At 33.5% G+C, this 27,172-nt stretch overlaps 2 non-coding genes across 2 annotated transcripts; both read right to left on the bottom strand.

The window, feature by feature from the left end:
• Positions 1–7,496: 7,496 nt before the first annotated feature.
• LOC145065078 (small nucleolar RNA SNORD96 family) lies at positions 7,497–7,591 on the bottom strand. Its single transcript, XR_013688230.1, has one exon. It is a non-coding gene; the product is annotated as a small nucleolar RNA SNORD96 family (small nucleolar RNA).
• Positions 7,592–9,685: 2,094 nt separating this feature from the next.
• On the bottom strand, positions 9,686–9,780 carry LOC145065077 (small nucleolar RNA SNORD96 family). The gene has a single exon (XR_013688229.1). It is a non-coding gene; the product is annotated as a small nucleolar RNA SNORD96 family (small nucleolar RNA).
• Between the last annotated feature and the right edge of the window lie 17,392 nt (positions 9,781–27,172).

The raw sequence follows: 27,172 nt of genomic DNA, 5'->3' as shown, positions 1-27,172 counted from the left end.
GTTGAACTGGCTGGTCCATTTTTTTAAGGTACATGACCCAACCCCCCACAAGTGTTGTTGATTTTTTATTGGCTTTACTTAATTTGGAAACCACATATTTTTTGCTCTAGATTCGCCACTAATTATTGTAGGCTAATAAAGCTTGATCTAGGGTTACATTCCATATTTTTGGTTTCTGCTTACGTAAGCATCCAAACATGTTCTCAAGTGTTCGATTGACAACTTCGATTTACCTATCATATTATGGGTAAGCAATGTAATTGAAGTTTAGTTAAGTACCAAAACATCACCAAGGAATTAACCAAATGTAAGTCAAACACTTATTGTCTCGGTCAAATGTGATTGAATGGGTGACACCATACAGACGAACAACCTATATAGATACCTTTTTTATGTATCATATCTATATTAGCTACCAATCTTACCTAGTCCGAGAAAAATGATGGTATTGTCATTTTTAATCATTTATTAGGATGAGGAGAGCAAAAACGAATTATTATGATGTGTTCTTTGGTCATTTTCGTGATGATATCATTTATCACTTCTAACAAATGAAAACTCAAAGGATTTAATTGTAAATTTTATTTATATAATGCTTTGGGGTTATAAGAATTTAAATATCAAGCAAACTTTGTGAAAATTTTAGTTTATATGGCACCTCTTACGAATCGCTTTGTCTATAATTTGAGGTTAAATTTTATTTTATGTATATATCCAAGATGTTATGGTTAGTGGTCTATTAGTGCTTTCTTAAGAAAATTGTTTTCGTATACATCACATTTTAATTTTCATTTCTAACATTTGGAAGTGGTGTCAAGCTCAAATAATATTCAATTATCTTTTTAAAATTATTCAAAGTTTCGTGATAATATATTATTTTGTTTTGGAAATTTACAAATGATATCATAAAAATATCAAAGATCTAATGGTTTAGATTCTCTTGACGGTAGAATGTAGATTCATAATGCCCATATAAAAGTCCATTTTGAAGCAACATCTTCTTTCCACTAATACATACACCATAATCACTTTCCAAGGATCAATATTTTCTTCAAAATGCATCATGCCTTCCCCTCATGAAATCACATGATCAAAGAAATAAAACAAGGCCCACTGATTTCACTATCCAAATGATTAAAAAAAACCTAGGAAACCAAACGTTAACCAAGTGAATAAACAAATTAACCCCTAAAAATGATTACATGATCAGTATTGTCCAAGGACCAATATTTTCTTCAAAATGCATCATGCTTTTCCCTCATGAAATCACATGATCAAAGAAATAAAACAAGGCCCAATGATTTCACTATCCAAATGATTAAAAACAAGGCCTAGGAAACTAAACATTAACCGAGTGAATAAACCTATCAATAATCCAAAATTGATTATTAGCTTCCCTACCACCATATGCTACAAGTTCTTAAACTGTATTGATCACTCGTCTATACAAAGCAAAACTACATAATAAATAAAGAGTTATTCATAAAAATGATCAAATATGAGGCGTCAAATCACATTATTCCTTATTTCTTTTTTAACAATTATCTCAATTGATTGTTCAAGAATTTGTTATTCTACAAGAAGTTCTTAAAGTCATGATCAAGAAATAGGTTCAAGAATATTTTTATTATTTATGGTTCAAAAATATTTATATTTTTGAGTAAATAATTAAATAAATAAACATATTCTGTCAGAATGTCTGAATTAAAATAATTATAATTCATAAAATCGGATTTTTAAAATTAATAGAATCTATGATCCCTTAAAATATGCAATTTTCTTTTATTAAATCTATATTAATTGACTAAAATACCCTTGTAATTAAATTAGATGATATTTTTAATTCAATAATATATATTAATCACTTTTTTAAAATAAGTAAAATTGATTGGTCCACAATTATGCATACAATAACACAATAATTACTTTGAATAGAATAACCTAGGCATATATATATATATATATATATATATATATATATATATAGAGAGAGAGAGAGAGGAGGGTTCAATTGAGAAAAAAAAGGTTGAGAATGGGGGAATCATTCTCAGCCAATCATTTAATTAGCACCTTAACATAAAATACACGATGACAAACTTGTAAATATGATATGATATCCTTCAATCACAGATACGTCACTGTGGATAATTTGATAGCAATTCAAATTCATTACTACTCGATTGTTCATCATCCAAATTTCTTCTCCAACCTTCAACGATCATCAAAATTTCTTCAATTAAATCCTCGATCAACATCATCTAGTGTTAATCAATCATCCATCTTCGTCAAAAACACAACGTCATTCAACAGTAGACAAAAAAAATTCGTTTTTGGTTCTTTCAATCCAACCTTCAATTTTGTTTGAATACGAGCATATCTTCAACATCTACGATTAATTATACTCCCAGTGTCATTAGATCAACATCATCGATAATCAACAACAGTTTCACTTCATATCATTCATTCAACATCGATCATCAAACAAAATTTCGAAATTAAGGTTAGAAAAACATCAAATCATTTTTTTTTGAAAAATTTCATATAATTTTCTATCAATCTACTATTTTGTAAGTTTTAAATAGTCAAAGTATCATGTTTTTAGCATTTTTAAAAAAGCTTACTTGTATGCACTCCAACTGTTTGATGAAATGCATAAACTAAATTACCACGTTATATTCACATATGAATATGTTTTCGCACCTTAATCAGTATATGATTATTAAAACACAAAACAAATATATAATTTTATATGTTATTCATATGTGAATAACATATAAAAACTATATATATTTGTGAATATACCTTGTAATATTCATATGTTAATATCCTGTGTAATATTCATATGTGAATAAACTGTGTAATATTCACATATGAATATATCATCTAATATTCATAAGTGAATATATCATCTAATACTTACAATTGAAAATACTATGTAATATTCACAAATAAATGCATCGTTTAATATTTAAATATGAATATATTGTATCATATTCACAAGTGTATATACTATATATTATTCATATGTGAATATACTGTGTAATATTCATGAATGAATATACCATGCAATATTTAGATGTGACTAGAATGTGCAATATTCACAAGTAAATATACTATATAATATTCACATGTAAATCTACCATATAATATTCATATGTGAATATACTATGTAATATTCATTTGTGAATATACCATGTAATATCACATGTAAATATACAATATAAACAACATATATCATATAATATTCACATATGATTATACATTTATGTGTGAATATATCATGTGATAATTAGAATGTGATAAATCGCTATTATTATGAACTAAAAGTATATTTTTAACATTTTTTTATGTGTATTCACATGTTTTTCAGGTATCGTTATAACTCAATAAAAGAATAACATTTCAATCAATGGCTTGTTCATATCCTGGTGGTTGACGATTGGTTGACGTAATTGAGAAGATATCATTGACGAAGACAATATGTTTTTATATTCACGTGTAAATGTTATACAATTTAATATATTCTTCATTTTGATCGTGTTAAATTTAAATGCAAATGATATTCATTAACCAATACAATGTTGTTTGTCTTAGTATAATGTTGATTTTACATGTAAAATAATATTGTTACAATATACAAAAAAAAAAACTATTCACAAACTAATTCTTATAGTGTATTGTTTATTTTTATATATAAAGGTTGTATTCACAAAATAAATAAATATACATGTATAGTTTATTCACATAAATACAAATAACAGATTACAATGATGTTTTTACTAGTGGGATGGAAGTTAGTAACATCAACAGTAAATATGTCGTAATGATTTCTAAACTTTATTCATATATGAATACATAGCATGTCATGATGATGTCATCACTAGTAGGAATGAAAATTTAGTGACATCATCAAAACAATTTGCCGCAATGAAGTTTAGTCTTGGAATTGGACAAAATTCGCATATTTGATGTAAAATGGTGCGATTTACAAAACTCACGGCTTTGCCGTGACGTACGGTGTTTTTCGGCCATTCGGGACTGTTTAGGGCCTCAAAATGACGTTTTTCTATTTTTATAATTTTCCTAAAAAAAAAAGTTATCATTTATTCACAAATAAATATAACATTAATAAAAATATATATGCTTATATAATTATTTTATTAACCTAAAAATATTAGTTATATGTGAATAAATATATATTCTTATCAAATATTTTTTTATCTTAAACTTTATATATTTTGTAGTCCTCAGTTTTATTGACAGTTTTATTCATTTGTGAATAATACATATATATTCACATTTGATTATTACATATATATATTCATTTGTGAATATTACATATGTTCACATGGAGATATAATTTTTATATGTTATTCACATATGAATTACAAATTTGTTTAGGACCTCAAAACAATGTTTTTTTTTTCAAAAAAAATACATTAACATTTATGAATATTACCTGTATTCATTTGTGAATATTACATGTATTCGCATGTGAAAATATTTTTTATATGTTATTCACATAGTAATTACATAGTTACTCTGTATTTTTAAAAGACATACATTGATACTCGTGTAAAGACATATTCACTTGTGAATATTACGTGATATATTTAGTTTATGCATTTCATCGAACAGTTGGCGTGTAAATAAATTAACTTATATAATTATGGTAAAAAAATTAACAATTGAAGCCAATAATTACAACACAAATCAAATCCTATCAAAATTGATCAATAATCAGTAGGTTTAGATCAAAAATTGTGAAATTTTTTATGAAAAACGAAGTTTTTCAAGCTTGAAAATTGATTTTAAAAAAAAATCTTCAAATATATGGTTATCTTGATGCACTTTCGATTGCTATCTTTTTTTTATATTGGTGAAGGTTCGATTGATGAAGTTTCGATGACTGGTGATCGCAAAATGATGTGACATCGATAAATATGGATTATGTTTATCGATTTTGCTTGACATCAATGAAACTGGACAATATTGAATCACGACTTACACTTAATAGTACGAATAAATGTTTTTGATGATGAATCACAACATTTTGATGAAATAACGAAGATATTTGATGAAGAATTGATGTTTTATGAAGTGTCCAGATGAAATCACGACGTTGATGTTTTTTTGATGAAGAACAGATGACGTTGATGAAGAACAGATGATGTTGATGGAGAAGATATGATGTTGATGAAGAACAGAGGAACGATCCAGATGAATGAATAAGAGATGTTGTTGAAGAACGAATGAACGATTCAGAAAAACAGCGTGTCTTTAATGACTTAATCTAAGCGTGTTTTACATATATAAAATGATTGGTTGAGAATGATTCCCCCATTCTCAAACTTTTATTTTTTCTCAATTGAACTTATATATATATATATATATATATATATATATATATATATATATATATATATATATATAAAAGCTTCTAAACCTCTTATGTCTACCTCGAGCAAACATTTCAATGTTTGTTTTTTAGAAGACCACAGACCTAAAAATATATGTTTTTTAGAAGACTACAGACCAAAGATGGTATGTGCATACTCTTGTTGAAAGAGATATGATCAAGGTTCTAAAGTCTTCTAAGCTCTTCTAAGGCAAGAAAATAATATGTTCAAAATATACATGATTTGTTGAAATCTTAAAATGGTGTTCTAAATAATTAAAATCCAATGTTATTGTTGATGAAAATGACATTCTAACTTAAATTAAATGTTTAATGAAATAGCGTTCATACCTAATTTTTATATGTTATTGACAATCAAAAATGAAAGAGAAACAACAGTGGTCAATTGTCAAGTGTTTATATAAAATGCTTATAGCAAACTTGCATTGAAAAAATAAACATGGTCTATAAAAAAGATAGAGTTTGCATAAAGATTCAAAGGCTACGTCTTCAAAAAATGTTTCATTACCCTTTCTAGAACTTTATACAACTTTGTTTGATAGTGTAATAGTGACATTAGAAATTACAAATAAATCTCAAACCAAACAGCTTTACGGAGTTGATCATCTTTCTCTCATCATGTCCTACCACTTTAGATCATAAACATTCCTTTTCATGGCATAAAAGATGAAGATGGTAAAGAGATGTTTCTGATCTATAATGGTTGGAGATGATAAAAAAAATGATTCCATCCGCAATGTTGTTTAGGTTCAGGTTTACTTGCTTACATAAATACTTCTTATTTCTCATTCAATAAAGTAAAAGTATTTGTTTAAAGATTGTATATACTGTCGGCTTTGTTTTAAAATAATATACTGTATTTCTTGTTAAGATTATCATATGCATTTTTCTTTTGTTTTTTACTAGAATCCATAACAAACGCTTTAAGCATTTAATCAATAAAGGATAAGGAAACAATCGCTTTGATAAACACTACAATAGGATGGTTAAATCACAAAAGGTTGAGGAATACGAAAAGGGATTTGGTCGTGTTTAAAACATCACTTCTTGGAAATTTGATTTTGTACTCAAAAATGTTAACAGGGGGGTCAATTAATAGGCCAAAAAGACATTTTAGTGTTAAAATGTTACTACCACATCGAAAACCATTCCAAATCACATAAGAACCAAAAACAGAGTGGATATTGACACAAAGGCAACAAAAATTATCAATTATTGATGAAATTACCATAAGTCCAAAGTTTCAAAAATGTAAATCGAAATTAAAATAATCATCCCCTTTTAAAATTGAGTAATTAGAGACCCGCCTTGGGTAAAATCTCTATTCTAATAAAAGAATAGGTTTAATCTCCTATTGACAAGTGTCATATAGTTAGAACTCCTCATTAATGATATATCACTTATCATGCCATTTGTCAACCTATTAATTATAAATTTCAAATTTTAAATTTCCACTCTAATTACATTACATTAATAATTGATTATCCATTTCAAATTTCAAAATTTAAATTTTCCTACTCTAATTACATTAAAATAATAATTGATTGTTTATTTTAATTTTCAAATTTTAAATTTTCTCACTCTAATTATATTAAATTAATAATATTAAATTGAAAAATAAAATAAAATTAATACATATTATAAGATAATATAACTTCACGTATTTATTTAAATTAATGATTATAATTTTATATAACTAAGAAAATATTTCATAAGTAATAGTTTATTGAAAATAACTAATTAATAATTTTGATTTTTTGATATGAAAGTTTAATTAATTTTATAACCGTGGTTCTCACGGGTTATAAACTAGTAATCTATATTTTAAGAAATCTTTACAAATATCAACTATTTTGCCTGAAAAGTTTTGTAAATAATGGATTGAGATTTCAAAGTTTCATCGATGCATTTTTATGAAAGATGGAAATCAAGTAAAATGTTCATGTTGTTCGAAAAAACGCATCATTCTAATAGAAATAGGAATCGATGATTATTGGTACTAGAATCCACATTCGAAGACAAATGCAATACACATTTGTTATAGCATTTTAAATAAAATAAAAATATCAAAGCAAAATGGCCTCAGAATTGCAGAATTGACATCAAGATCTCGAGAAAGACCATTCAATCCCGAAAGATGGTGTTCTTTTAAATAGATTTCATCACAGGCCGATTTCAAATATGGAATTTAAACGATTGGTGAATGACTTTCTCACGGCCAATCCCAAGAGGTAATTGCAGAGACTCCGCTCCCCAAGGCGATAGGATGTGACAACGCCTTCTCCGGTTAACGGGGACTGCCCGGCAAAGGGCGGCTCAACCACTGTGATCACAAAGACGGCTAGATTTGCGACGATTTACCATTGAGTTTTACGAATATCAACTATTTCGCCCCAATATTTTGTAAATCGTCGGCTACAAGAACTATCTTTATGTGTACAAAAAAATAGTAACAAATTGAATTCCATCTGCAAACATACAACCCACAATGCACAACCCTACTTTACTTGTTTGTATCTTCACAGTTCAAATGCCGAAGTCACAAATGGCTGTAATTTGTGTTTTTACCGTCTCATTAACCTTTCTAGAAATTTATACAATAGCGACATTAGGTAGGATATCTTTTTGTTTAGTAATGAAAAGAAGGTTGGTTTAGGTATGAAAAGATGGTCACATAGTTTTTTTACCATTCAACAACTATCCAACTAGGTAGTAGAAATGATATTCGCCTTTTTACCATTCCACAACTATCCAACTAGGTAGTAGAAATGATATTCGCCGGTAGATTGGTGGTGAAGAGGTAGAAAGAAAAAAGAAAAAAAAAAAAGAATGACCGATGTTGCCGCTAATTTCTTATAAGGTGTTTTCATTCGTCCTCATGGAGATGCCAAACTAAACCCTAGGGGGTTCCAACGTCCGTTGGGATGCCACATAGACTTTCACACTTGCTTTGAAGTCTTATGGTATCCACAATGCATTGAAGTCCATAAAACTTAAAGGAATATCACATTATTTTTTTACATTCCATATAACTCTATCATCTTATCCTACTATGCATTAAACTCTACAAATTTCAATAAAAAGGTACAGAAATTGATTTATAATAAATATTTAAAATTAAAAAACTTTTACTTTTTTCATTAAATAACTCAATGACCATTAACCTCCAAATCTATCAAGATAAAATCTCATTACGATAGAATTACATCACAATAAGATGGTCTTAGAAATTATAACTAGACATTTCAACTCATTAAACTCATTCATTGATTTCATATGGATGGTCTTAGAAATTATAGATAGACTTCAAATCAAGCAAACATGGAATTGATCGTCTTTCATGTCTAACCACTCCAAATCACAAACAACCTTTTTTATGGCACAAAAGATGGTAAGAGATGTTTGTGATCTACGGTTATTAGACATTCTAACAAAAAATGATCCAACTCCTAATGTTGTTTAGGTAGTATACTTCAAATTTCTAATGGCACCATTAACCACAAACAAAGCTACAAAATTCTAAAAAAGATAATACAACTATCTTCAAAGATACAACCTTCAAGGCCGCTAAACCCAAAGTGAACAAGTAAAAATATTATTAAAATGTTAATAGTTATATATACAAGTAAACATGCCAACTTAAATTCATAATATTTCTGATTCATTAAAGTAAAAGTATTTGTTTAAAGATTGAATATGTTGTGGGCTTTGTTTTAGCATGTGGATCATTTAATAGCCCAAAAAGACATTTTAATTTTAAAATGTTTCTACCACATCGAAAAACAAATTAAGAATGATTATACAAATACCAAATCACATAAAAACCATAAACCGAGTAGATAACAAAAGTAATCGAATTTATCAATATTTGATGGATTTACCATAAGTCGGAGGTTTCCAACATATAAATACAAATTAAAAGAAAACATCCACTTTAAAAATTCAGCATTTACAGACGCACCTTGGGTAAAATACTCTATATTTAAGAAATACTATTCTAACTAATATAAAGTATCTTGCCCCAAACATTTTGTAAATAATCGGTAACAAACAAGCTATCAATTGAGATTTCAGAGTTTTATCGATGCATTTTATGAAAGACCAAAATCCAGGAAAGTGTTCATATTGTTTGAAATAATTCATCATTCTGATAGCAAAAGGAATTGATGAATGATGATTATTGATACTTGAATCCACATTCGAATTCAAATACAGTACGCATTTGTTACAACATTTTAAATTAAAAAAAAAAAAATCACAGAAAAATGGCCTCAGAATTGCAGAATTGACATCAAGATCTCGAGAAAGACCATTCAGTCCCGAAAGATGGTGTTCTTTTAAATAGATTTCATCACAGGCCGATTTCAAGTATGGAATTTAAACGATTAGGGAATGTCTTTCTCACGGCCAATCCCAAGAGGTAATTGCAGAGACTCCGCTCCCCAAGGCGATAGGATGTGACAACGCCTTCTCCGGTTAACGGGAACCGCCCGGCGAAGGGCGGCACAACCGCTGTGATCACAGAGACGGCTCGATTTGCGACGATTTACCATTGAGTTTTACGAACATCAACTATTTCGCCCCAAATTTTTGTAAATCGTCGGCTACGAGAGCTACAAATCTATGATGTCTTGACATTTGAAATTTAGACAAAAAAAAAAACCCTAGATTTGAGAGGATTGAAGGGGGTGTGACTTGATGATGGTTGTATGTTTAGCTAGGGTTACTTGTTGATGTGGCGAGGTGAAGAGGCTTATTATAAGAGAAGGATGGAGGTCTTTGTGATGATGGTGATGCTTTGTGAGCCGTCAGATGGTGTTAGGATATAATCATAGAATGGAATCAATGGATGAAACCCGTTCTTTTGACCCAATGGGCTTGTATTGGCTTACTTGAGTAAATCAATGTTAACCATTTGATTTGTTTTGAAAATAATACATTTGAATAAATCAAATTCCAATTTAAATTGATGATAAAAAAAAAAATAAAAAAAATATATATTGCATATCGACGAAAAGCAAATGGATAATAAGTTGTGTTATTAAATTTTTATGAATGACAAAACTAATTCTTTTGAAAACAACATATGTGGATGTTGAAGATATAACATTATAATGCATGATCTGTTAAACTTTGTTGAGGAGTTTCATCGTCTTTGGTTTGATAAAACCAAAAGTATCAAATGCAAAAGGTATAAGCACATGTGATTTTCTATACATGCATTCTCGTGCTTTGCCACTTTGCATGCAGCAGCTTTCAAAGCGACATGCTCTACTGTGAAACCCTCGCATCTCAAACCGACGAAAGGGGAGACCCCAATAAGATTCACACAGGCATGCTTCCCTCCTACATATCTAAAGACCAAAATGGCAGTCGGCCTGAGTGTGGATCTTCCATCCAGTGGGTCCGTCAAAAAGTTCACTGACATTTCTTTCTTCACGAAAATATCAGCAGCCGACAAACATCAAAGAGAACATCCCTAACCACATCATGTATGTACAAAGAACTGCATGTTCCCTACATGTATCCAAAATGCCTTGCAGCAAACTAGGCATATCTCGTCAATCGAGAATAGAGGAATCATGAGGCGGTAACGAAGGATAGTTCGGTACTCCACATTAGACATATGTTGGTCTGGGCCATCAATAGGGATAGTTAGGAGAAAATCCTCTTCCTCTTGAGGATACACTCTTTCTCCTCCACTAATTGTTATGGATGCAAAGAGTAACCATCAATGCAGTAGGTCTTGTTTTCATCTACTAACTCTTGATTTGATAAAACCTCAAATGCCCTCATGTTAATCTTGAGGACACAATGGTTTCATGGATTTGAGTCAGTTAACTCGTTGGTTACAAAGACTGATCTCTACTTCTCTTTTGTTCTTTGATAAATATGAAGGTTGAAGTTCATCTGGAATATTTCAGTGATTAATAGCCAATCTTGAAGGGTAGATATCTCGAACAAAGAAATTTAATAAATGAGTAATTACTTCAAAAGATTTATTTTTCACAAAACATCTTCTGAAAAAGGCTATATAGAGAGCCTCTGAAAAAGGTTGTATATTCCTTTCCTTATTTGACTAACTTTTTTGTTGTATTCTTATATTATTTATTATTATTTTTGTACCATTCTAAATAATTGATGGTGAACTTTATAGTTCTAGACTGCAACTTAACTATATGATACGGAAGTTTGAACCATTTTTTTTGATGAGTTAACACCGTTTATGATTCACGTTGATTCCACATCATTGTGACTTAAACAATCTATTATTTCCTTAATTTTTTTTAATAAAACTGGACGATTCACTGTGATATACCACACACTAATAAAAGTTTGAAACAATGTGTCGGTGGTTAGTCTATGTATTGTAGGCTATCACACGCACCAACCCATTATTGCCTTGATATTCTTCTTTAAAGTTTTATGGTTCAATGTAATGTACACACGCTGATGAGAGCTTGAAAAATCTATGTCGATGGTTAAGCTAAAACACCACAGCTTATCACACGCATCAAACTATTCTTTCCATAAATTCTTATGTAGAATTTTATGATTCAGCGTATGATACTAGACACTGATGAGAATTCGAAAATCTGTGCCGATGGGTATATCATTGCACGTGATATATTACACGCGCCTACCTACTCTTTCCCAATAATTCATCCATACACTGATAAAACGTCGACACTCTCTGTCGATTTGTACATTTCATATCGGAATGTGTTACACACAACATAAAATCATTGCTCTTTTTCTTTTAATAAAAGTGAGTAATGAGTCAGCGTATGAAACCACATGCTGATGAATCTCGCAATACAGTGTTAGTGAATGATAGTTTAAGCCAATACTATCAATAGACGTCATAATCTTACTAAACTACAAGCTACAACAACTTTATTCATGTGTTTACTGCTAATGTCAAAAAGGGGGAGAAAATCTATACATAAAAGCACAATCTAAGGGGGAGTCGAGTCAAGCTAATATCAATATTCTCAGCTAGTTGGGTCAAGCTGATCCACACTTTCAGCTCGTCACCTTCACATATTCATCCTCCATCCGTTGCGATTCATAAATGATGTCTCAATTACTTGACAAGTCATTCATATTCTCAGGGGGAGCATTAGTTAAAGTTGAAACATTAAAACTGCATTCTTAGTCTTAGGGGGAGCACAAACTGAATAATTCATTGAAGATTAGCTTTGACATCGTCATATAGGGGGAGATTATAAGGTCATACCTTATGATATGATGAGTCAAACACTCTACACATTCGCTAGCATCAACGTGTACTCTACAACCATCGCCAACGTATAAAGCTAGTGCATAGAGTGGTTATTCTATATAATCTTTTGTATGTTAGGTAATGATGTAGATAAGTAATGATGAAATGAACTCCCTCATATGATCATCGAGCTGGCCGGCTCCAAAGCCCGAGCCTGATCCCTCATCGGTGCCAGAGTTGCCAACTCGTCACCTTTACATATTCATCCTTTGTCCGTTGTGATTCATAAATGATGCCTCGATTACTTGATAAGTCATTCATATTCTCAGGGGGGAGCATTAATTAAAGTTGAAACGTTAAAACTTCATTCTTAGTCTTAGAGGGAGCACGAACTGAAGAATTCATTGAAGATTAGCTTTGACATCATCAAATAGTGGGAGATTATAAGGTCACACCTTATGATATGATGAGTCAAACACTCTACACATTCTCTAGCATCAACGTGTACTCTACAACTAGAGCCAACATATAAAGCTTATCGGCTTCAGTACATAGAGTAGTTATTTTATATAATCTTTTGTATATTAGGTAATGATGTAGATAAGTAATGATGAGATGAACTCACTCATCTGATCATCAGGATGCCCGACTCCAGAGCCCGAGCCTGATCCCTCGCCGGTGCCAGAGCTGCCAACTGGTCTCGTACGTAGTGTCACCATACTGAAAATACACCATAACAAACACCAGTACACTCGTCATAACTCGAGGGATCACACACACTACATGTTCCATGGGTTCATCTTAGCCTTCCTTGATTCGAGTATGGATCCTCTGCTTTCAGTAGTACGGGCCCATACTACCTTCCACATCTATCCGTACTTTCATCAAGAACTGCCTTGACTCCACCAAGTACATTTCGCTATTACTGCTCTCTACGCTAATCTCATCCTAGGCTTGCCCTAGGGTAATCTCCGACCCACTCTCTGCCATTAGTTGCATAAGTAGTCTCTGCTATCTCCCCTAACTAACTCGCGAATACCATTACATATCATTAAGACCAGATAATTCTTCGAATGAGAGGTCCTACCTTACAACGGTTAGACCCAAACAAGAGCTGTGAAATAGAGCTAAACCTAACCTTCTGAAATTATTTAGCCCTTGTAATATGTAACTTAACATATTTGTTTACTAGTTAGTCAAAGATAACTAAAACTTTTAAAAGTACAAAGCAAGCAACATTCAAGCATTAAGTAAACATAATCAAGCATATCCTAATCAGGCCATCATATCACTGACTGCTCAGTACTAGCATGCAGTTCATAAAGCTCATATAGCAGGCATATAAGACATCCTTCCTAGATCCTTAGCCCTAATCTAGGATGCAATTCATATATTCACAATTCATATCATAACATAACTTGTATGGGTAATTTGGGAGAACTCACTTGAGCTCAGCTGATTGCATGTACCACACCCTTTTCTCTTTTCTAGATCTTTTTTATAAAACGGTTTTCTTTATTAAAAAAATTATACCAGGTCCTCAGTTTGAGTTCAGACACACCCAAGAGTGTATTCGAATCCCTCAAACCAAGGCTCTGATAGCAACTTGTAACATCCCGAAAATCATGACCAAAAATTTTATTTTTAATTATTAAATAAACCATAGTTATCAAAACATTTTATCCAAAAACATAAGTCATCATATCAAATCAGAGTATCATATTAAAACACATGTCAATATATCATAGTAAAACATCCCAGACTAAACAAATGGTATGTGCATTGTAGTCATCCTGAACTCTTCCCCTTGCTACCGGAAGTACCTGTAACCAAAACTAAAAACTGTAAGCACGAAGTTTAGTGAGTCTCCCCAAACTACCACATACCATGCACATAATCACATAATAGAAAAATCGAAGGCCTTGCCCGCTTCACCCCCCCCCTCCCTCGGCATCAGGAGAAGTCCGGCATCGGGCCCCGGTACTTGTGAGGCATCGGTACTTGCCCTCTCGGAGGGAGTTGGGGATTTTGTGGTCTTCCGCGATGCCTCCATTTTAGGGTTGGGTGTTGTGTTGATGCAAATGGGCATGTGATTGCATAGTCTTCGAGGCAAATGAAGCCTCATTAGGCGGAGTATCCCACCCATAATTTGGAATTGGGGGCGGCGATTTTTGATCTCAAGATTTGGCATCATTACCTTTTATGGAGTTCAGTGTACTCTCTATACGGACCATAAGAGCCTGAGATATCTTATGGTCTAGCCTAACATGAACATGAGGCAGAGGAGGTGGTTGGATGCAGTGAAATATTATGACTATGAGATCACATATCACCCATTCAAGGCAAATCTGGTAGCCGACGCCTTGGTTCGGAGGGCGGTCAGTACCCCGATTTACGATGTGTGTTTAAGGATGACTGTGATGACCATAGTTTTGGAAATGATCAAAGAAGCGCAGCCAGAGGCCATAAACAAATAGAATCGGAAGAGTGAGCGAGTGATCGGTCAGGTTTCAACCTTTGATATCGACAACATAGGGCTTTTGACTCTTCATGGACGAGTTTGGGTACCGTATGCGGGTGGGGTTTGATGGGTGTTGATGGGGGAGTCCCACAAGTTGATATTCTCCATTCATTTGGGGGGGGGCTACCAAGATGTATCTTCACTTGAAGCATAATTATTGGCGGTCGTGTATGAAGATGGATGTGGCCTGGTTTGTAAAGCGATGCTTGATCGGTTGGAAGGTGAAGGCTAAGCACCAACGTCCTCATGACAATTTGCAGCCTTTAGGGGTTCCATTATGGAAGTAAGAACAAATCAAAATGGATTTCATCACAAAATTGCCAAATACTGCAAAAGGAGTTGATGTTATCTGGGTGATAGTTGACCGCTTGACGAAGAGCGCTCACTTCTTAGACATAAGTGAGGGGCTCTTTTTTTCCGATAAGTTAGATGAGATTTATGTTTGATAGGTGGTGGCTCGACATGGGGTGCCGAATTCTACTGTGTCGGATATGTATCTTCGATTTACTTCCAGGTTTTGGAAGAGGTTTCACGAAGAATTGGGCACCCGATTGCATTTCAGTACCGCGTACCATCCGCAAACTGATGGGCAGAGTGAGCGGACTATTCAGACGATTGAAGATATGTTGCATTCGTGCATCATTGATTTTGGTGGGAGATGGGACTCTTACCTCCCTTTGACTGAGTTTTCTTACAAAAACAACCATCATGCCAACATTGGCATGCCTCCCTTTGATCTTTTGTATGGGAGGAAGTGTCAGACTTCTATTTGTTAGGGAGAAGTCAGATAGAGAGTCATGTGGAACACTGAGATGGTGCTCAAGACGACTGAGCTTATTCAGCAAGTCAGACAGAGATTACTAACGGCTCAGAGTCATCAGAAGAGTTATGCGGACCGACGACGCTCTGAGTTGGAATTTTGGGTTGGTGATTTGGTTTTTCTGAAAGTATCAACATGGAAGGGCATTATTCAATTTAGGAAGCGGGTCAAGTTGGGGACCAAGTTTATTTTCCCTTTAAGAGTGTTAGTCCGTGTGGGCAAGCTGGATTACCGGCTGGAGCTCCATGAGTAGTTAAGTCAGAACCATGATACCTTCCATGTTTTCTAGTTGAGGAAGTGTATAGCTGATGAGACAGTTTTGGTTCCTTTGGAGGACATTCAGATCGATGATAGCCTGAACTATATTGAGAGCCCGATTGCAATTATGGATAGGAAGGTGAAGACCTTTAGGAATAAGGTAGTGAACCTGGTCAGGGTTCATTGGCAACATCGGAAGGGCTCAGAGTGGACTTGGGAGCCCGAGGCGGAGATGCTTGACTTCGAGGGCGAAGTTTGATTCTAGTGGGGGAGATTTGTAATACCCGTTGTCATGTATTTTATTTTCAGCCCTTGAAGTTAATGTAATTTGCATTTTGGCCACTTAAGTTGGGTGTACTAGCCATGTACGTTGAACGTAGGTCTTCGAGGTAGTCAAGGCGGAAGAGGGGGTACATTGGTTGTACGTGTGAGTACAACGGGCGTACTCATGCAGATGCTAAATCGTAAATTTTAGGGTGTGACCCATATTTAATCATCTTATCCCTCCCTTTGACATCATCTTATCTAGCCTTTATTGCCTCTAAACCCTATATCGGAACCCTAACCTTGTGAGAGTGTTTTGAAGCTTGGAAAGTGATTGTTTAGTGTTTTGGTGTAAGAAGGATGATCATTCAAGTGGTGGTGGTGCATTATAGCTTGTAGATTCAACAACTTCATCTCTTTGTGCACATTTTCAAGGTATAAAGTTCAAATCTTGGAGCTCATTTAGTTAGATATTGCTTAGCCGTGCATTTTGGTTCTTTATGTCCCAAAGCTTTGATCTTTACGAGTATGGAGTAATCCAGAGCTATTAATTCATCCTTCCAGAGATTCTAAGATGTCTAAAGTCATAAAAATGTTATCTTGGTCATTCATTTTCCTCCATGCAAGAGATACGGGGTTTTAATGAGGTAAGAAGTTAGGGTTTTTGGGCTTTATCTCCTTGTATCCATGCAAAGGCTTAAATTCAGAAACTTTATAGCTTAAGAAGTTCTTTAGGGGCTAGATTTGTGTTTGGAATGGATGTATTAATGATTAAGACGTTTGCATCAGAAGTGTTGATATTAGCTTATGTACGCTGAGCGTACACCTGGCTATGCCCAACATAGCCAGATTCGAGCCCATCCCTCTTGCCTTGCGTTCTACGTCTCACGTAGAGTGATTACGCCCAACATACTGGTTATGGGAGACTATTAACTTTTGTTCACTTTTGTTAACTTGGAACATTTGTGTCTTAGATGGATTGTGAGGGGTTTTGTAGGGGCAAAGCAGTCTTCTACTCTAGGTGTGGACTAAACTTGTATGAGTTCAGTGGTGTGTGTGTGTGTGTGTGTGAATACCTTAATTATTAATTAGGGTTAGTTGGTGTATTTAATTAGGCGAGGTATAGTTCTGGCAGTTCGGGTGTGAGTAGTATCAATCATCAGTACCAGGTGATTCTCTTCACTTATTCTTACATGTGTGGTAGAATAGTTGTATATATATATATATATATATATATATATATATATATATATATATATATTAGTTTATAACCCGTGAAAACCACGGTTATAAAATTAATTAAATTTTTATATTAAAAAATCAAAATTATTAATCAATTATTTTAAATAAATTATTACTTAAAAATATTTTTTTTAGTTATATAAAATTATAATCGTTGATTTAGATAAGTACATGGAGTTATATTATATTATAATCTAATCTGTATAAATTTTATTTTATTTTTTAATCTAATGTTATAAATTTAATATAATTAAAGTGAAAAAATTTAAAATTTAATGTAATTAGGGTGAGAATTTAAATTTTGAATTTTAAAATGGATAATTAATATGTTGACAAGTGGCATGATATGGAACATATAATTTTAATGAGTAGTTCTAATATAATGTCACTTGTCAATAGAAGATTAAACATATTCATTTATTAGAATAGGAAGATATATATATATATATATATATATATATGTGTGTGTGTGTGTGTGTGTGTGTGATGACCAGTTGGGTCTAAATGTTATTACCATGTTTGTGTTGTTTATATGTACTGAGACTTCGAGTAGTCTCCAGGGTTGCTGATAACCCATAAGGTGTAGTGTTTGCCAGTTGAGACTTAGGGTAGTCTCCAGGGTTGCTGATAACCCATAACTGCTTTATGTGTTGTGTTGTATGTGATATTTTGGGGAACTCACTATGCTTTGTGCTTGCAGTTGTTGATTAAATGTGTTTAAGGTACTTTTGAGGATCGCGGGAAGATGAAGGCTTGATGTACACATTAAACGAGAGATTTTGTTATTGGATATTTTGGGACACTCTGATATTTTGATGTGAAATTGTATTTGACATCATGACTTTTCTTGGGATGGTTTTTATGAAAACTGTTTTCTATGGATTTAAAAATGAAAAAAATTGGTTTGAAAATTCGGATGTTAGAAAGACCATGCACCATAAGTCATTCGAATTATTTAAGAATTTCCACTTCCATTTAAAAACATTAAACAAATATACAAAAATCAATTTTGTGACAACCCAAAATTTCTATTTGTACAAACCCTACATTTCAATAAAAGTCAAACTTGCTTCTGCTAACTTTTAGCATTGTGTTGAGTCTGTATGAGCATTCTGAGCTTAATAAACCAAAGGAATGAGTGAAAGGAAGTGTCTATTGGATTTGTAAATTACCAAGAAAGCCTTATGCCCTCGAAATAAGAGTTTACGACCAAGACCATTGAGTTTACGACCGTAAACTCAAGGTGGCCGTAAACTCCAGGGTATATATATGATCCTTAGTGAGTTTTAATCACTTTTCACCTTCCAAGCCCAAGAATTCAGAATTTTCTCTCAAGGATCTTGACACTTTTGCTTCCAATCTTCCAAAAATGTAAGTAAATCACTCCATTTATGTATTATACATCACTTATTCTTGATTCATGCTTGAATCCATCCACAACTGTCACACCCCAAAACCAAGAACGACGGAAACGTTCTGGGGCGGAGGACGTCATGTAAAGCATCACAACTGTGACATCCTCAAAATCTCGGCCAGAAAAGACCGATTTTCATTTATGCTTTTAAAATAATTTCAGAGTAAATCCTTTTGATTTGAAAGAGTTGCGGAATTTGTTCCCAAAAACAAAACATGATAAAACAATGTTTACCAAAGCATTTCATAAAAGAAATGTATTTTCATTATATAATCAAAACTCGGGGTGTCATGTTCCGATACAGACCAATAAGCATAAACGATAACATTACAAGTCATTCAACAAATATATACATATACAGACTTATAAACAAAACAACTTGATGGTTCATCCATCTTATGCCCTTGCGCCACTTCCTGTAATACAAATAAAACTGAGTGGGTCAGGCTTGGGAGCCTGGTGAGCATATAGGGTTTTCAACCCACAATAAATAATTATATTTAATTTCCACCAACCAACAATAACCCAATTACCCATTCCCGTTATTCTCCCTTTATGTCCCTAAAATAACTAACACAAGGAACCTAGTCTAAGAATATTTCATCGGGACGACAACACATGCTTCGGGGGTTCCTCAGCAATATAAGTCAAATAAGGCAACCATGAGGGGGATGGAGTACAGCGAATGAACACCCAAGTTCATTAACACCTACAGGTGGCGAGCCTGCTAATGTTCCACATGACTGTCTAGAAAAGTCCGTGGTCGTCATCTAAACTCCGCTAGATGACTAAATCAAACAACAACGAGGCCTCTCATCTGTTTATTACACACCAACTATCTACCCATGTTCTACCCAACATATTAGTAGATAAAAATATACATTTTTATACATAGTTAAAAAAAATTGTATAGCATGCTTTAATCAATACATACTCCACATAACAGATGAGGCACACACACATAACACGTATTTCATAGAGAAATAATCAGATCTATAAGATAGAAGAAAGTGAATACACATTCACACATATAAACAACAATATACTTAATACACTCAAACCATACTTGTATTATTATCGTGTTTATGAAAGGTAGTATACACTCACTTGATCAGAAGATGATCGGATAGCACTACGGCTTGCAGAAGTAGTAATCCTCAGCAGATCTGGAAGATCTTCACAAAAACCGGACTCCTCGCGGGCAGAGCTTCGGCTCGGGAATCGCACTTCTCGGGATCATCGGGATCTCAGGACTTGCTTCGGGACTCGGGAATATTACCGGGGCTTCGGGGTACTTTTGGCACGCAAATCGAGGCAAAACGGGAGAGAAGAGAGGAAATTTAATTGAGTCGGCTGCCCTCGCATCCTATTTATAGGAGGCTGGAGTCTCGGAGTACGCGGGGCGTACTGGTCCGAAATCGTCATGGCGTTCGTCATCCGAAGTCACTTGAGTGCGAGGTGCGTCATGCTTCGCGGTACGCTGGGCGTACTTCGGATTAGATCGGTGACTACTCTTCGGATAATGTCGGCTTTTATAATTAAATTTAAATATTAATTATTTAATAAACTTTGGAAATTCATATCTTCTTCATACGAACTCCGTTTTCGACGTTCTTTATATCCACGCGAAGGTGAGACTACCCTCTACAACTTTCGTTTAGACTCCGTCGTCTAATTTTAACTTTATTTTTATTATTTATTTTTAATAGGCCGGGACAGAAAAACTTCGTTATAAATTCATAACTTCTTCGTTTGACGTCCGTTCTCGCCTAACTTTTCATTGCTTCGATACCAACAACGAGATCTTCGATTCTCGTTTAGATTGCTTCGGCTAAAAACCGCTCGATCTCAAATCGAGTATATCAGGCTGCATATCGCTAAGTCGAAACTTCAATCAATCATAACTTCCTCATACGAAGTCAGATTTGGGCGTTCTATATATATTTGGAAACCTCGTTTCAACTACTACAACATTATCCAAATATATCAAGTTTATTTTACACTTAAATCTTGATGCTTATTTTTATTCTTAATTAATCAAACCACATAATTAAGCAATTAAGCACAAAACACATAATACTCAAATAATACACTCTTATTATTTCAAAACGGGTTACAAAGGTTAACCTAGACTATTACATTGCTAAAAATGGCAAGCCCGGAAACACAGGCGTTACAACAACAGTGTAAAGTAGTAAACAAGCAACAACATCATCCATTGCATTAATAGTAAGATTTTAATACATGTGTGTTCTTTCATAGAAAAAGACATGAAAATAAGTAATCAAAATAAAGACGAGTCTTGACTGCTCCGTCTTCTCAAAACCTGGTCATCGTACCTGTCTACTAGTGACCTGAGAATACAAGTTATTTTGAAAGCATAGATCAGCATAAAGTTGGTAAATTCATAAGTATTTTAGTGTCATTGATTTGTAAAGACTGTAATGAAAGACTTGATTGTTTGAGAAAAAGTTTGTATAAGTATAAAAATCCTAGAAAATCCCATAATTCCTACTAGTATAAAAAGTAGTCTTCTACCAAGACCGGATAGTTTTGAAGGTTTGAACCTCTGCAAAAATGAAGGTTTTTCCCTTGTACAACTATTATTATTAAAATCTAGTGTACCTCATCGATTATGTGAATGTGTCACAAAATAAAGGTAATAAGGAAAATAATATAATTATTGCAATCGTATCCTTTTGTCTTAGGATAAACACGACATGGTAACTCGCCGAATAGTACTACCGTAGACATCCGTCGATGTGCATTTTCCCACTGTAGCTAACAGCTGGGTGTAGAATGGTCAGTCCCGTATCGTATGTAATAGTATCTCTTCATGTAGTATGTAATAGTATCTCTTCATATAGTATGTAATAGTATCTCTTCATATAGTATGTAATATATTTGTATAGACTCATGAATGAACTGACTCTTTTGTGATTTCTTGTACTAGGAATAGTAAGTAGTATCTCCTAACTATGCCTATTATAGTTACTAGTAATGTACGTGTATAACCGAAAGTATACTTTTGCTACCCAAAGATACTGAATTGACTGATAGAACCTTTATGTCTATGTATGTATACATAATATATAGGCATGCATTTGACAATATAAAAGTTTAAAAGAAGTTTTGTAAAACCTTTGAAAAGTTTAATAAATAAGAATTGATGACTTGGCGTCAGTCTATAAAATGATTTAAAAGCAGTTTGTTTGATAAGAACAGTTTAGAGTATAAGAATCCTTTGTTGGAAACACATCTTGAAGTACATGAAAACCTTTGTTTGAAACGTAGTTATAACAGATTTTGAAAGGAAATATATAGTTGTAAGACAGTTTGATAAAGAATTTAATATGTAAAAACGTTTTGAGAAATCATTTTGAAGTAGTATACTGAGTAAAACAACTAAAAGTGTAGTAAATCCATTTGTATGCTAGTTATTAATCACATATGATTGATATAATAACTAGTATGATTCAACTTGTATTCCCCCATAAAAGCATTTAAAAACATTTAAAAGGTTAATTAAGGGGTATGAACTCACCCGTAGTGAGTGGATTGGATGGAAATGTCGGACAAGGTGCTAGGTGTCAAGTGAAGACTTGAACACACACAATGATCCTAAATAACATATAATAACACATATATGTATCCAATTAGTCATTTAACAACTAATTAACTAATTTAATACACCCTAGTACATGGAAACACTTTGATTCAAGTGATATAGGTACCAAAGGGTTGCATCTAAAGGTTGCATGGCATGGCATTGGAGTTTATGGCCCAAGGACCACTCCTTATGGAGTTTACGGCCTAAGGTCATTTCCCCCATGAGTTTACGGTCGTAAACTCATGGTACTAAGTGTCATTTGGTGATTTAAGGTCTTATAAGTCATGGGTAAGCATTCTATGATCAAGTCCAAGCTTTAGGAAGCATTAGGGGCACAATATCACCTCTTTATAGAGTTTACGGCCTAAGGACCATTTCCTTATGAGTTTATGGCCGTAAACTCTATGTGGACTTGGTTTCTTTGATGTTTAAGGTCCTAAACACTTCAAGGAAGTGATCTAGACTAGTATACAAGGCCAAGCAAGGGACTAGGGTGCACTTTGCCCCTCTTTTAAGGGTTTACGGCCCAAGAACATGCCTTGGCCGTAAACACCTTTGATCTTATGTTTTCTTAGGTTTTTTCTAAGTGTAAATAAGTTCATTCAAGTACATGACAAGCTAGGACAAGTGTACTTACAAGATAGAAGCTTGATTGGGTGTTTAAGGTCCAAGAACACTAGTGTGTGTTCTTGGTGTTTTGAAGAACACTTGAAGATCTAAGTGAAAATCAAGAATGTATGGATGAAATGATGTATAACAACTAGATGTAATGTCATAACAACAAATCAAGTGAATAAACACTTACGTTTTCGGAAGATCGGGAGAAGAGTGGGATGATACTTGAGAGAGAATGGTGGGGGTTCTTGAGGTGGAATGTTGGAGAATCAAAGAATGAAGAGTAAACTCATGCCTTAATCATGAGTTTGCGGCCTCAAGGGAGTTTACGGCCCAAAATCCAAAAGTTTGACCGTGAACTCCTTATTAGGGTGCTAAGTGTGGGTTTGCTACTCCAATACCCGAGAAAGTACTTCCTTTCTTTCGTTCGTTTGAAGAATAAATACTGAAAACACCCAAACGGACTTTAAACTGACTAAAAATTAGTAGAAATGTATTTGACTTTTATTTGAAGTGCTTGAATATAGGGTTTGTACGAATGAAAATTTCGGGTTGTCACAACAACTTTCATCTTTTGAAACTAGATCTTCAAGATCATCAAGAACACCAAGAACACTTAAGTGTTTTGGGCCGAAAACACCCTCCATTAGCCTTCAAAATGAAAGTCCCTACCTCCTATACATGTTTGTTAGTTAGATTGATGAATCAAGTACTTGAAAACACCAAGAAATCAAGAACAAAGGGTGTTTACGGCCAAGGTAATCCCCATTGGCCGTAAACCCTAATGATGTGTGCAAGGTTGCCACACCTCTTTCCTTAGCATTGGAACTAGGTCTATAACACTTCCAAGTTGAGTTAAGGACCTTAAACATCAAAATGGTACAAGTCACCATGAGTTTACAGTCGTAAACTCATTAGGTCCGTAAACCCATGGTCGTGAACTCATGGGGAGTTTACACTTGGGCCGTAAACTCCAAAGTGAGGCCCTACAACCCTTAGATGCAACCCTTTTGTACTTCTAGTACTTGAATCAAAGTGTTGTCCATGTTTTAAGGTGTCTATACTTGCTTAATTAGTTGTTTAATCACTAATTAGATGCATATGTGTGTCATTATGTGCTAACTAGGATCCGTGTGTGTATTCAAGTCTTCACTTGGCACTTAGCATCCTATACATCAATTTCATCCAAACCACTCACTGTAGGTGAGTTCATACCCCTTAATTAACCTTTTAAATGTTTTTAAATGCTTTTATGGTGGTGGGGGGGGGAATACAAGCTGAATCATTATAGTTATAATATTAATCACATGTGATTTATAACTATCAAACAATTGGATTTACTATACTTTTAACTGTTTTTGTCAACAAAAACTATTTTAAAATGATTATCAAACTCTTTTACATGTTAAACTCTTTATAAAACTTGATTATAGTTACCAAATCTTTACTTTCAATTCTTTAAACAAATACATTGTCAAAATCATGTCTAATACAAATATAGTTATACAAGTAAGGTTTGAAGGACTTAGGACTGATAACTCACTTTAATTCCTGTTCCTTGTTTGGTTGTGGACTTAGAGTACCATGTTGTTTGTCCGAGTGTCGTTTGATCCTTAGTTATATATTATGTATATATGTATATATATAAAGCTTTTACCTCAGTTCCATCACCTTTGGGTAGCAAAGGTGTATAAACATACTAAGTCATTCAAACAACATTTCTAGTAAACTATAATAGGTATAGTTTAGAGGTATACTACTTACTATTTTCTAGTACAATGAAACATACCAAGAGTCAATTCACACATGAGTCAATACATACTATACACTATACAGAGAGAACATACACTACACTAGTACATATAATACATACACACCATATACTATACAAAAGAACATACTATGATGGGAATTAGAGAGAACATACACTACACTAGTACATACAATACATATATACTATAACATAAATATGAGGCACTACTACGGGGCATGGCATCTCTATCATGGCTCGACTTGTAACCAGAGTCTTCTGAACGGAGAACGTGAATTTGTGTATAGATATATATTGGACTGACCGTCCTACACCTTGCTGCTAGCTACAGTAGGACCTGCAGGTCTTCGGGTGATGAATGTCATACCATCTCGATGTCTTCGAGCGTCGTGTTTTACTAGGTCGATCAAGTATGGTTACAATTATATCACATTATACCTTAATTAACAATTGGTTTAAGGTAGTTAGTACATAAGTAGTTACTATAACATAATACTACAGTACTTCATTATTTTTCCCATTACATTCACTTTGTGATCTTAATTGTAATGTAAAAACTATATTTTATTATAGATAGTCACATTCGGGAGGAATATTCACTTTTACAATAACAAACATACAATACATTTGATGCCTTGGTAGAAGGCTACTTTTAGTAGAAAATATAGGATTTTCTAGGAGATACAAATATTTACTACAAACATTTACAAACTTATACATTCAAACACTTACAAACATTTTCATACAAACAATGACACTAAAATGCTTATGAACTCACCAGCTTTAAAGCTGATAAACTCTTTCAAAATAACTTGTATTCTCAGGTCATCAGTAGACAGGTACCGAGGCCAACTTTTGAGAAGATGGAGCACATGCAAGACTCATCTTTTATTTTGATTCATATTTTTGGTGTCTTATAAACTATAGAGAACACACTTGTATTAAAATACATTATTAATGCAATGGATGATGTTGTTTGCTTGTTTACTATTATTCTGTGTTGTGATACTGTACATGATGTCCTCAGCCCCAGAACGTTTCCGCCGTTCCGGTTTTGGGGTGTGACAAATTCCCACCCCACCTTATTTTGTTAGCCAAGACAATATCCCATTTCACCTAATAGAGATTTCGCTCACAATCCTCTACCTAAAAAAACCAATCTAAATGTCTCAAGAGATTTATTAACAATTTTTGGCATTCAGAAAAGCAACAATAAATAAATCCCAAGAGATCCTCAACCAATTACGTAGGTTGGGGATGGTGTTCCTTGGCGTCTCACGCGTGACTTGGCTTTGTCAAGCCATTCACGAGCTGCTCACACATGTATTCCGTATAATGTAGTGAGTTTTTGTTTTTTTTGAAACCGTCAGCAACAAAGATATATAAACAAAAACTCTAGCAAAACACTAGAGACAAAAAGAGATTTACAAGTTGTTTAGAGAGAATTGTAACCAACAATTCCAAATTAACAAAGAATTGTCTAGATCTATTGCTAATCCAGAGAAAGGAAAGCTCTCTAACAGAGTTAAAAATAATATATTTCCTTATCTTATCATTGTTATAAATGACGTCATTACGAAACTTCCAACGTAATCAAAGAGTAGTGTTAGCCATCGCAACTATCACTCTTCTCTTAATGACACTACATCTGAACGTGCCCACTTGATCAAATAAAGCATTAATACAATCAAAAGAATCGACGTGAATTTCTAACCATTTGAAAATTGTATTCAAAGTTCTGCCAGCCACCTCACATCTAATGAACAAGTGATTCAATTGTTCCGCTTCCAAATTACAAATGGGGCATAAAGTACTCGGAATATCAATACTCCGTTGGTCAAGGTTTCTTCTTGTTGGTAATCTATCTCGTCTGATTTTTCCCATTAGAATATTCACTTTTTGAAGGAAAATATCATTCCATATACTCAAAATAGACCCACTTGACATTTTTTTTTATCAACCGGTCATCTTCTATCTAGCCTAGTGAGGTTTATAGTCCCCCCTTAATCATCA

The sequence above is a fragment of the Lactuca serriola genome, chromosome 7 (genome assembly GCF_051521515.1).
Source record: "Lactuca serriola cultivar US96UC23 chromosome 7, Lser_US96UC23_V15, whole genome shotgun sequence".
Taxonomy (NCBI): Eukaryota; Viridiplantae; Streptophyta; class Magnoliopsida; order Asterales; family Asteraceae; genus Lactuca; species Lactuca serriola.
This window is presented reverse-complemented; position numbering and strand designations above follow the sequence as displayed.